Source organism: Petaurus breviceps, unplaced genomic scaffold (assembly GCF_028583685.1).
Source record: "Petaurus breviceps papuanus isolate PSGF00001 unplaced genomic scaffold, PetGlider_PUasm1.0 90603, whole genome shotgun sequence".
Taxonomy (NCBI): Eukaryota; Metazoa; Chordata; class Mammalia; order Diprotodontia; family Petauridae; genus Petaurus; species Petaurus breviceps.
Genome location: NW_027187284.1, coordinates 4,354,028 through 4,362,777, shown reverse-complemented (window position 1 = coordinate 4,362,777; position 8,750 = coordinate 4,354,028). Strand labels below are relative to the sequence as shown.

General features: G+C 36.1%; 1 pseudogene; it reads left to right on the top strand.

Moving 5' to 3' along the window:
• Nucleotides 1-230: 230 nt before the first annotated feature.
• LOC138142763 (ribonuclease H1 pseudogene) lies at nt 231-1,133 on the top strand (annotated as a pseudogene).
• Nucleotides 1,134-8,750: the final 7,617 nt, after the last annotated feature.

Below are 8,750 nucleotides of genomic sequence, written 5' to 3'. Positions count from 1 at the left end.
TCTGACCTGTATTCATTCCTATTTTTTTCTCCCATAAATTGCATTTCTTTTTTGAATTGTTTTGAAGTTTTTTTGTTTTATAAACTGTTGCTATCCCCTAGAGTTCTGTCCTTCATCAACCATTCCTTCACTTTCCTTTGTCTTATAATATTCATAAATAGCTCTCTTGCCCCGAGTGCGGGAAGCGCCCTCCCCTCGGCCGCTATGTCCCCTGTGCCCCAGAGCGGGCCATGCTGAGGCTCCGGTCCGCCGTCTCCAGAGTTGTCTTGGGTGCCTTCACCGCTGTGGCACGCACGTCTTCTGAGCGCCGCCATGTTCTACACCGTGAGAAGGGGCCGCCAGACCGGTGTGTTCCCCACCTGGAGTGAATGTCAAGCACAAGTAAACCGATTCCCTGTTGTCAGGTTCAAGAAGTTTGCTACCAAGGATGAGGCTTGGGCCTTTGAGCGAAATACTGCAAGCCCTGATTGTTCAACAGGCAGAAAAAGAAAAGTGACACACAAGACCCCAAAGTGAAACCACACAAGAGACCCTGTGAGTCATCAGATGAAGAGGAAGAGCCTTGTACAAAGCTTACAAAACAAAATACAGACTAAGTACCTTTACTTAGCAATGAAACATTTTCTTACATGGGAGATTCAGCTGTGGTTTACACAGATGGCTGCTGCTCCAGTAATGGGAGGAGGAAAACTCGAACAAGCAATTGGTGTTTATTGGGGGCCAAGCCATCCCCTAAATGTGGGTGATAGACTTCCTGGGCGACAAACTAAAGAGCAGAAATACATGCTGCCTGCAAAGCAATCGAACAAGCCAAGAATCAGAACATCAGTAAACTGGTTCTCTACACAGATAATATGTTTACTATAAATGGTATAACAAGTTGGGTTATAGATTGGAAGAAAAATGGCTGGAAAACAAGCACAGGAAAAATTGTCATTAACAAAGAAGACTTTGTTAAGCTTGATACACTTATTCAAGACATAGACATTAAATGGATTCATGTTCCTGGTCATTCAGGGTTTGCAGGCAATGAAGAAGCTGATAGATTAGCAAGAGAAAGAGCTAAAAAATCTCAAGAATCAACATAGCATAATTTTTATAATCTAATTAAAGAGCAAACCAAGAAAAAATAATATTCATAAATAGAGTTTTATATTCTCTTTGAGAATCTACTATTCATCCTATCTTCTAGTTTGGGGAAACTTTTGATTCACTTATCTGCTATTGTTTTGGGCATTTATTGATACTTTTCTCTTAAATTTTTTGACATTTCCTCCTTTTTAAGTATTTCTCCATCATTCATTTCCTGCACCATCCTCCCGCCCCCCAAATCAGTACATAATTTTCCTAAAGAGTGCTAATGTTTCCTAAGCCTCCTTCCATTGGTGGCTAGTCTATGTCCTTGTCTTTATTCACAATAATCTGTGGGGAGACTAACCTCACCTCAAGTTTAGTCTCCTTTGCTAAAATCCTGGTCTAACTCTCTTTCTTAACTTCATACTCTGACTCTTGCAATGGATAGTCTCCCTTTCTTCCTGTGTGTGTGTGTGTGTGTGTGTGTGCTTTTAATCATTTAACTTCACATTTTGTATGGTGGGGAATGAACAAGGTGGTGCTCTTGGTAATGTTTCTCCAACTTTGGAGTTCTCTACTATAGGCCCAATCTGTGTTATAATGTTAATGTTTCCAAAACCACCATCTGTCCTCAATATCAGTCATCTAAGGATAGGCAGCATCAGTATATGACATTTTTTAAGGTACAGGCATAGATTTGGGAGTCATGCCAGTAGAATTCTAAGGAAAAGACATCCTTATATGTCTGTCTACATAAACCAAAGTGTTTCTTTCACTATGAACACACTGGTACCTGGAGTTTGATATGGTAGGCATTCTGAGTGATTGCTATAATGATTAGAGTTCTATTGATATAGTTTTGTCAGAGTATTCTCTTTTGATATATGAATTTAGTTGGGATTACTACACATCTGCCACACAATAATTTTTTGGATGGTTGGATAATTGAAGTGACATGGAGAAATTGATTAGTCTAGTTTAGAATCTTGCTGTTCACATGATAACTACTCTTGTTCTTTTGTTTTGAATCATTTCATAAAGTTCTTTCTGAATTTCTTTGTATTTATCATAATTGTTGGTCTTGATTGCATTATAGTATTACATTCAGTAATCTATAATGTAATTTATTTAATTATTTCCCCTATTGATTGACATTTAGCTTGCCCCATTTTTCAACTGAATATAATGATGCAATGAATATATTTGAATCTATACATATTTTATTCTTAATATCACTAACAGGATGAATTCTTAACAATAAAATCATTGAATCAAAAGATAGCTAAAGAGGTGTATTATTATTATTTTGCTTTTTTGAGGGTAGTTGGGGTTAAGTGACTTGCCCAAGGTCAAAAGGCTGTGAGATGTTAAGGGTCTGAGGCCATATTTCAACTCAAGTCCTCCTGACTCCAGGGCCGGTGCTCTATTCACTGAGCCACCTAGCCGCCCAAGAGGTGTATTTTTAAAATTTGGTTGTACTATTAATTTTTTTAAGATCTGCAGATTTTCAGGGATACTGGGCAAATGTTCAAAATAATTAATCTAATATTAAAATTTTAAGTCAATATAAATATTTGCATAACAAAATTAACAATTAGGTTCACAGATGAAAATATTACTGCATGAAAAAATTTAAGGTTAGGCTCTTAAATTCTATAATTACACAAGATAATGTTAAGTAACCTCAAATGGAATTAAAATCAACTCCTAAAATATTGCTTTGCTATGGAAAATTTTCATTGTGATGTTATGATTAAAAATTGTCCCTTCGATTAAATAGGGATTAAAAAGGAAGAGGAGAGGGAGGGGGGAAAGGTTATGTGCAATTAGAAATAAAAGGTGAAAAGATGGGATAGGTTAATAATTACCCAGGAATTACTACATCAAATATTATCATGTTTTTATGATGCCATAATTATTTTGTTAATATCTTACAGTATAGTAATGTGCCAGTAATGCAGCTGTGATCACAAATTTCCTTATTGGAATGTTGGAATAAACCTTCAAAATTCTTTCAATATTTATTTTTGTCAATAAATGTACTTGTGGAATATAGTAACAAAATATCATCTTCAGCCATCTGCTGTACAGCAGGATTTTAATTTTAATGCATTCAGTGATGCCTAGCTTAATGTTCTTTTAGGCCTGGTTGCCAGTTTCAGAAAGCACAGTTTCATAATTGTCATGGAAATATAAATAATTGTTATGAGAAATAATGTAAAACATTATGATCTGAAAAAGATATGCTTTTGATGCACTTGACCTCTGATGGATTTTACAAAACAGCATAAAAGACCAAATAACAAATGAATAAAGACAATGGAGGAAGATACAACTGATGTGGAATCTTGGCAGCAAAATATCTGATGAGACTAGTTCCCCAAAGCTCCTTGTGTTAAATATGATGAACAATGAAGAACAGTCAGGAGAGTTATCTGGTCAACATGTGTCTTTTTCCAGGGTAGTCTGTAGAAAGTGAACAATGAGGGAACAATTAGCATGTTGATTTATTGTGAAGTCTAACAGAGGTCTTAACTAACTTAGTTTAGCTAAGAGCTTAAACAGGAAGAGAGAAGAGAAGAGGCTCAATCAGAAAAGATTATGTTCTATCTCTCCCTTCCTATATTCCCTATACCCAAGGGGAAAAATAAACAGAACAATGAATATATGATTTTTTACCAATATATCATTTTTACTATTGAAATCTAGTAGACTTTCAAACAATATGACATCAAAGTTCCCAGAAGAGATTGGCTCTCTCACAAACTCCTCAACACACTTTCAAAACTTAACCAGAATGATCAATAGAAAAGAAAAATAATAACTAGCTTCCCAAACCAGTGCAAAACTGTAACAAAAAAGACCAAAACTTCATGTATTTTAAGAAAAAAAAAATAAGGCAGGGGAAGGACAATGCTATAGACGTACAAACATACATACATATGCTTGTATGTGTGTGTAACAGAGAGCACAGGATGAGTTGAATATGAAGGGATAATATCTAAAAAATAAAATTCATGGTTAAAGAGAAATGTATTGGGAGAATGATAAAGGGAGAGATTCAATGGAGTAAATTTTCTCACCTAAGAGACAAGAAAAAGCTTTTAGAGTCAAGCAGAAGAAAGGGGGGAGGTAAAAGGGAATGAATGAACCTTACTCTCTTTGGAACTGGCTTAAGGAAGGAATAATCTGTACCCTTAATTTGGATTGGAAATCTAGCTTACTCTGCAGGAAAGAAGGGGGCAAGGGGATAAGGGGGGAGATCAAGAGGAGGGAAGATTGGGGGAGGGGGTAACCAGAAGCAAACACTTTTGAAGAGGGACAGGATGAAAGGAAATAACATAAGTATTATGGAAGTGTTTTTTTCATGAGAACACCTGTATAACCTATATCGGATTGCTTGCTTTCTCAAAGAGGATGGGTAGGGAGGGCAGCAAGGTGAGAATTTGGAACTCAAATTTTTTACATGTATCTGCGAAATAAGATACACAGGCCATGGGGTATAGAAATCTATGTTACCATAAAGGAAAATAGAAGGGGAAGGAGATAAAATAAGGGGGTGGTAGAAGGGAGGGCAGAATCCAGAAGGCATCATGAGAAGCAAAACCCTTTTGAAGAGGGACAGGGTGAAAGAAGAGAGAGTAGAGTAAATGGGAGTAGGGGAAATAGGATGGAGGTAAATAGTTAGAAGTAGTAACTGTGAAAAAAAAATGTTTTGAAGTAAGCTTCTCTGATAAAGACCTTGCTTCTCTAAACTATAGAGAACTGAGTCGAATTTATAAAAATAAGATCTATTATGCAATTGATAAATGATTAAATGATGTCATTTTTCAGATGAAGTAGCTAAAGCTATCTATAGTAATATTGAAAAAGTAATGTTTTACTGCACTAGTAATAGGAGAAATGCAAGTTAAAACAATTCATACATATTAGATTAGAAAATAGGAAAGGAAAAGCAAATTAGAAATGTTGGAGGGGAAGTGGGGAAAAGGAGATATCAATGTACTGTTGTTGGTCGGAGTTGAGTTGATTAAAGCATTCTATAGAGTAATTTGGAACTATGCTCAAAATGTTATAAAACCATGTATATCTATTGATAGAGAAATACAACTACTAGGTCTATATCCCAAAAGAGATGAAAAAAGGGAAAGGACTTATATGTAAAAAAAATATAAATGTAGCAGCTCTTTTCTGGGGGTAAAGAACTGGAAATTGAGGTGGATACTCATCAATTGAGGAATGAATGAATAAATTGTGGTATGTAAATGTGATGAAATAATATTGTATTGTAATAAATGATGATCAGGATGCTCACAGTAAAACCTGGGAAGATTTGCATGGGTTTATACAAAGTGAAATATAATGGGTTCAAATTAATGGCAATATTGTACAATGATCACCTGTAATGCTATACATCCCCTGAGAAAAACTGATTATGTCTGAATATAGACTAAAACAATTTTTTCACTTCATTTTTCTTGAGTATTTTTTGGTCTATGTTTTCTTTTACAACATGAGTTTTAAGGGTATTTTTGCATGACTACATGGATAACATACACACACATGTATATATATATATATATGTGTTTTATGTATACATATTTATATTTATACACACATACATATATACATACATATAAAGGATAATAATTTGGTTGCCATTTCAATTAAAGTGGTAAGGAGTAAGGAAGAGAGAATTTGGAAATAACAAATGTTTAAAATTGTTTGCACGTAACTGTGGAAAAATTAAATACTAAATAAATACAAATGAAATATAGAAGCAATTTTGAAGCAAGTTTAGCTGAGAAATGCATTACTTCCAATACATATAGGACATTGATTTGAATGCATAAAAACAAAAGTCATTTACAAATTGAAAAATTAAGGATTATGAGCCAGCAGTTTTCAAATTAAGAAATCAATCAATATCCACATAAAAATAATACAAGTCACTAATAATTAGATACGTGCAAATTATAGGAACATTGTACTTCTACCTCACATTCATCAGATTTAAAAAAATGAAAAAATGTTAATGATAAATGCTGGAGGTGTTTCAGGGAACCGGGCCTATGGATACACATTAGAGTAGCAGTCTTGGTCCAGACATGTTATAAAGCAATTTGGAAATATGACCATAATATCATTATGTTGTGTACAGCCTTTGACCCAGTGATTCTACTACAGGCATAGATCACAAAGAGCTATCATTCCACTGAAACTTCTCTCTCCACAGTTACTAACAATCTCCTAATTGCTCATGGAAAGACATTTTTCTCAGTCTTTGTTGTTGACCTGTCTTCTCTCCTTGACACTGTCAATAGCGCTTTTCTATTTAATGCTATTTTCTCTCTAGGTTTCTTGGACATCATTCACTCCTGGTTCACCTAGCTATCCTCTTCAATAGCTTTTGCAGTATCCTCATGCAAGTCACATCCAGAAATGTGACTGTCTCATAGGCCTTTGTAACATGGTCTCCTGTTTCCCTCTATAATATTTTCCTTGGTGATTTCCTCGGCACTTTTAATCTGATAATTCCCAAATCTACCTATCCATTACCTAGATCTCTCTAATCTCTAGTCTTGCATTTCCAACTACCTTTCTTTTGTTCACATTTTAATTTTCTTTATTATTCAAAAGATATATTCTTTTTATTTACTTTTTTGACTCTGTGCTTATGCCTTCAACCCCTTCACAACTGTTTTCTGCTCTTCAATCAGGAAAGCACGCTTGATCTTGTCACGGACACATTTAGCACACATGGAGCCACCATAAGCCCTGCTGACATGCTTTTTTGTCTTTGATAGCCTCATAAGAACTTTAGGTCTCACTGCACAAACACCTCAAAGCCTTCCTGGGCACACACAACAGGCTGATTTTGGTGCTTTTCCAACTTTCTTGTTATAAAAATAAACAATTTTGTTACCTAGGGTTCGTGACAGCCAAGTTTTGTTGGAAGCTGTAATTGTAGGACAGCCTACAGTGGTATGTCAGATGCTGAACCATTTTTAATTTCTGTCAGGTCTGTCACTGGGAGATGGAAAAGGAGGGGTATGTTTCCTTTTCTTTCCTTTTTTTTTTTTGGGAGGGGGGAAGGCAGGGCAATTTGGGTTAAGTGACTTGCCCAAGGTCACACAACTAGAAAGTGTTAAATGTCTGAGGTAACATTTGTACTCAGATCCTCCTGACTCCAGGGTCAGTGCTATATTCACTGCACCACCTAGCCGCACCTGCAACTACCTTTCATACATCTGGAACTAGATGCTAAGTAGACATCTTAAATTTTAAATGTCCCGAAATGAACTCATTTAATTTTCTTTTAAATTCTCCTACCTACCAAAATTCCCTATTATTTTCAATGACTCTAACATGCTCCCAGTCCCCTGGCTAAGAATCTTAGCATTATCTTTGACCCCTTACTATGTCACACTCCCCATATTCAATCTGTTGTTAAAATTCATCAATTTCACCTTTGCAATTTCTCTCAAACATACTGCATTTTCTCCTCTGATACAGCCAACACTCTGGTATAGGCCTTTATCATTTTACCCATAGACTTTTTCAGTAGTCTACTTGTTGGTCTCCTTGCCACAAATCTTTCTTCACTCCAGTGCATCCTCCATTAGACTACCAAATAAATCTTCCTAAAATGCAGATATAGCCATGTCACCACCAGATTCAATAAATTTGGTGACCACTTATCACCTCCAGGATCAAATATGAAATCCTTTGTATGAGAGTCAAAACCCTTCATTACTTTTTTCTACCCCCAAAATTGTCCTGTCTTCTTCCACCTTCCACCTCACTCTTGTATTCCTCAATTTAGTTACACTGATCTTCTTGCTATTCTACAAAGAAGACACTCCACCTCTCTGCTTTGTACATTTTCTCCAGCTGTTGCCCTTACCTGAGATATTTTCCACCCCAAAGCCTGGTAACTGTCTACACTTGCTTCTTTCAAGTCATAATTAATAAGCTCACATTAAAAAAGAATTTGGCCCATGTGGCTCAGAGTGAATGTAAATAGCAGTTGTTTCTCTTTTGGGCAGAAACGCTGAGAGTCTCCCCCTCCAGGTATGATTTTTTTTAGGGGATTTAAGGGGCTGTCCCATACCTCATTTCTTAAACAGCCCCAATCACTGAACAGACATTGTCTCAGTCAAAGTAGAACTCTGAAAGACCTTACCTTAAAAAGGCCAAGATCTTCCATTGCATCCTGGACAATCTCTAATCATCTTATTTATATCTGGTCACTGGACCCAGATGTCTCCTGAAGAGAAAGTAAGGCTGATGACTTTCAACAGCCCTCCATCACTTAAATCCAAGTGACTTGTAAGTCATGGCATCATCTTCCTGATATCATGGTTCTATTTCAGAATGAAGGACAAATCACAAACACAACCAAAACCATCAAAATCCAAATTTTTTTACTTTATTCCACTAGTGGAATGTTACATAATCCAGAATTCCTGGATCATCAGAATAATTGTCTCCAATGGGTAAAGTAGCCTAAAATCCCTGGTGAAACCAGTATTCAGCAGAACATTATCCCAGTTACCAGTCAACGCCCCCCCCCCCAAACCATCATCCTGTGAACTAATCCTTAGGGAGATGTTATCAGAAAACCATACACACACACACACACACACACACACACACACACACACACACACACA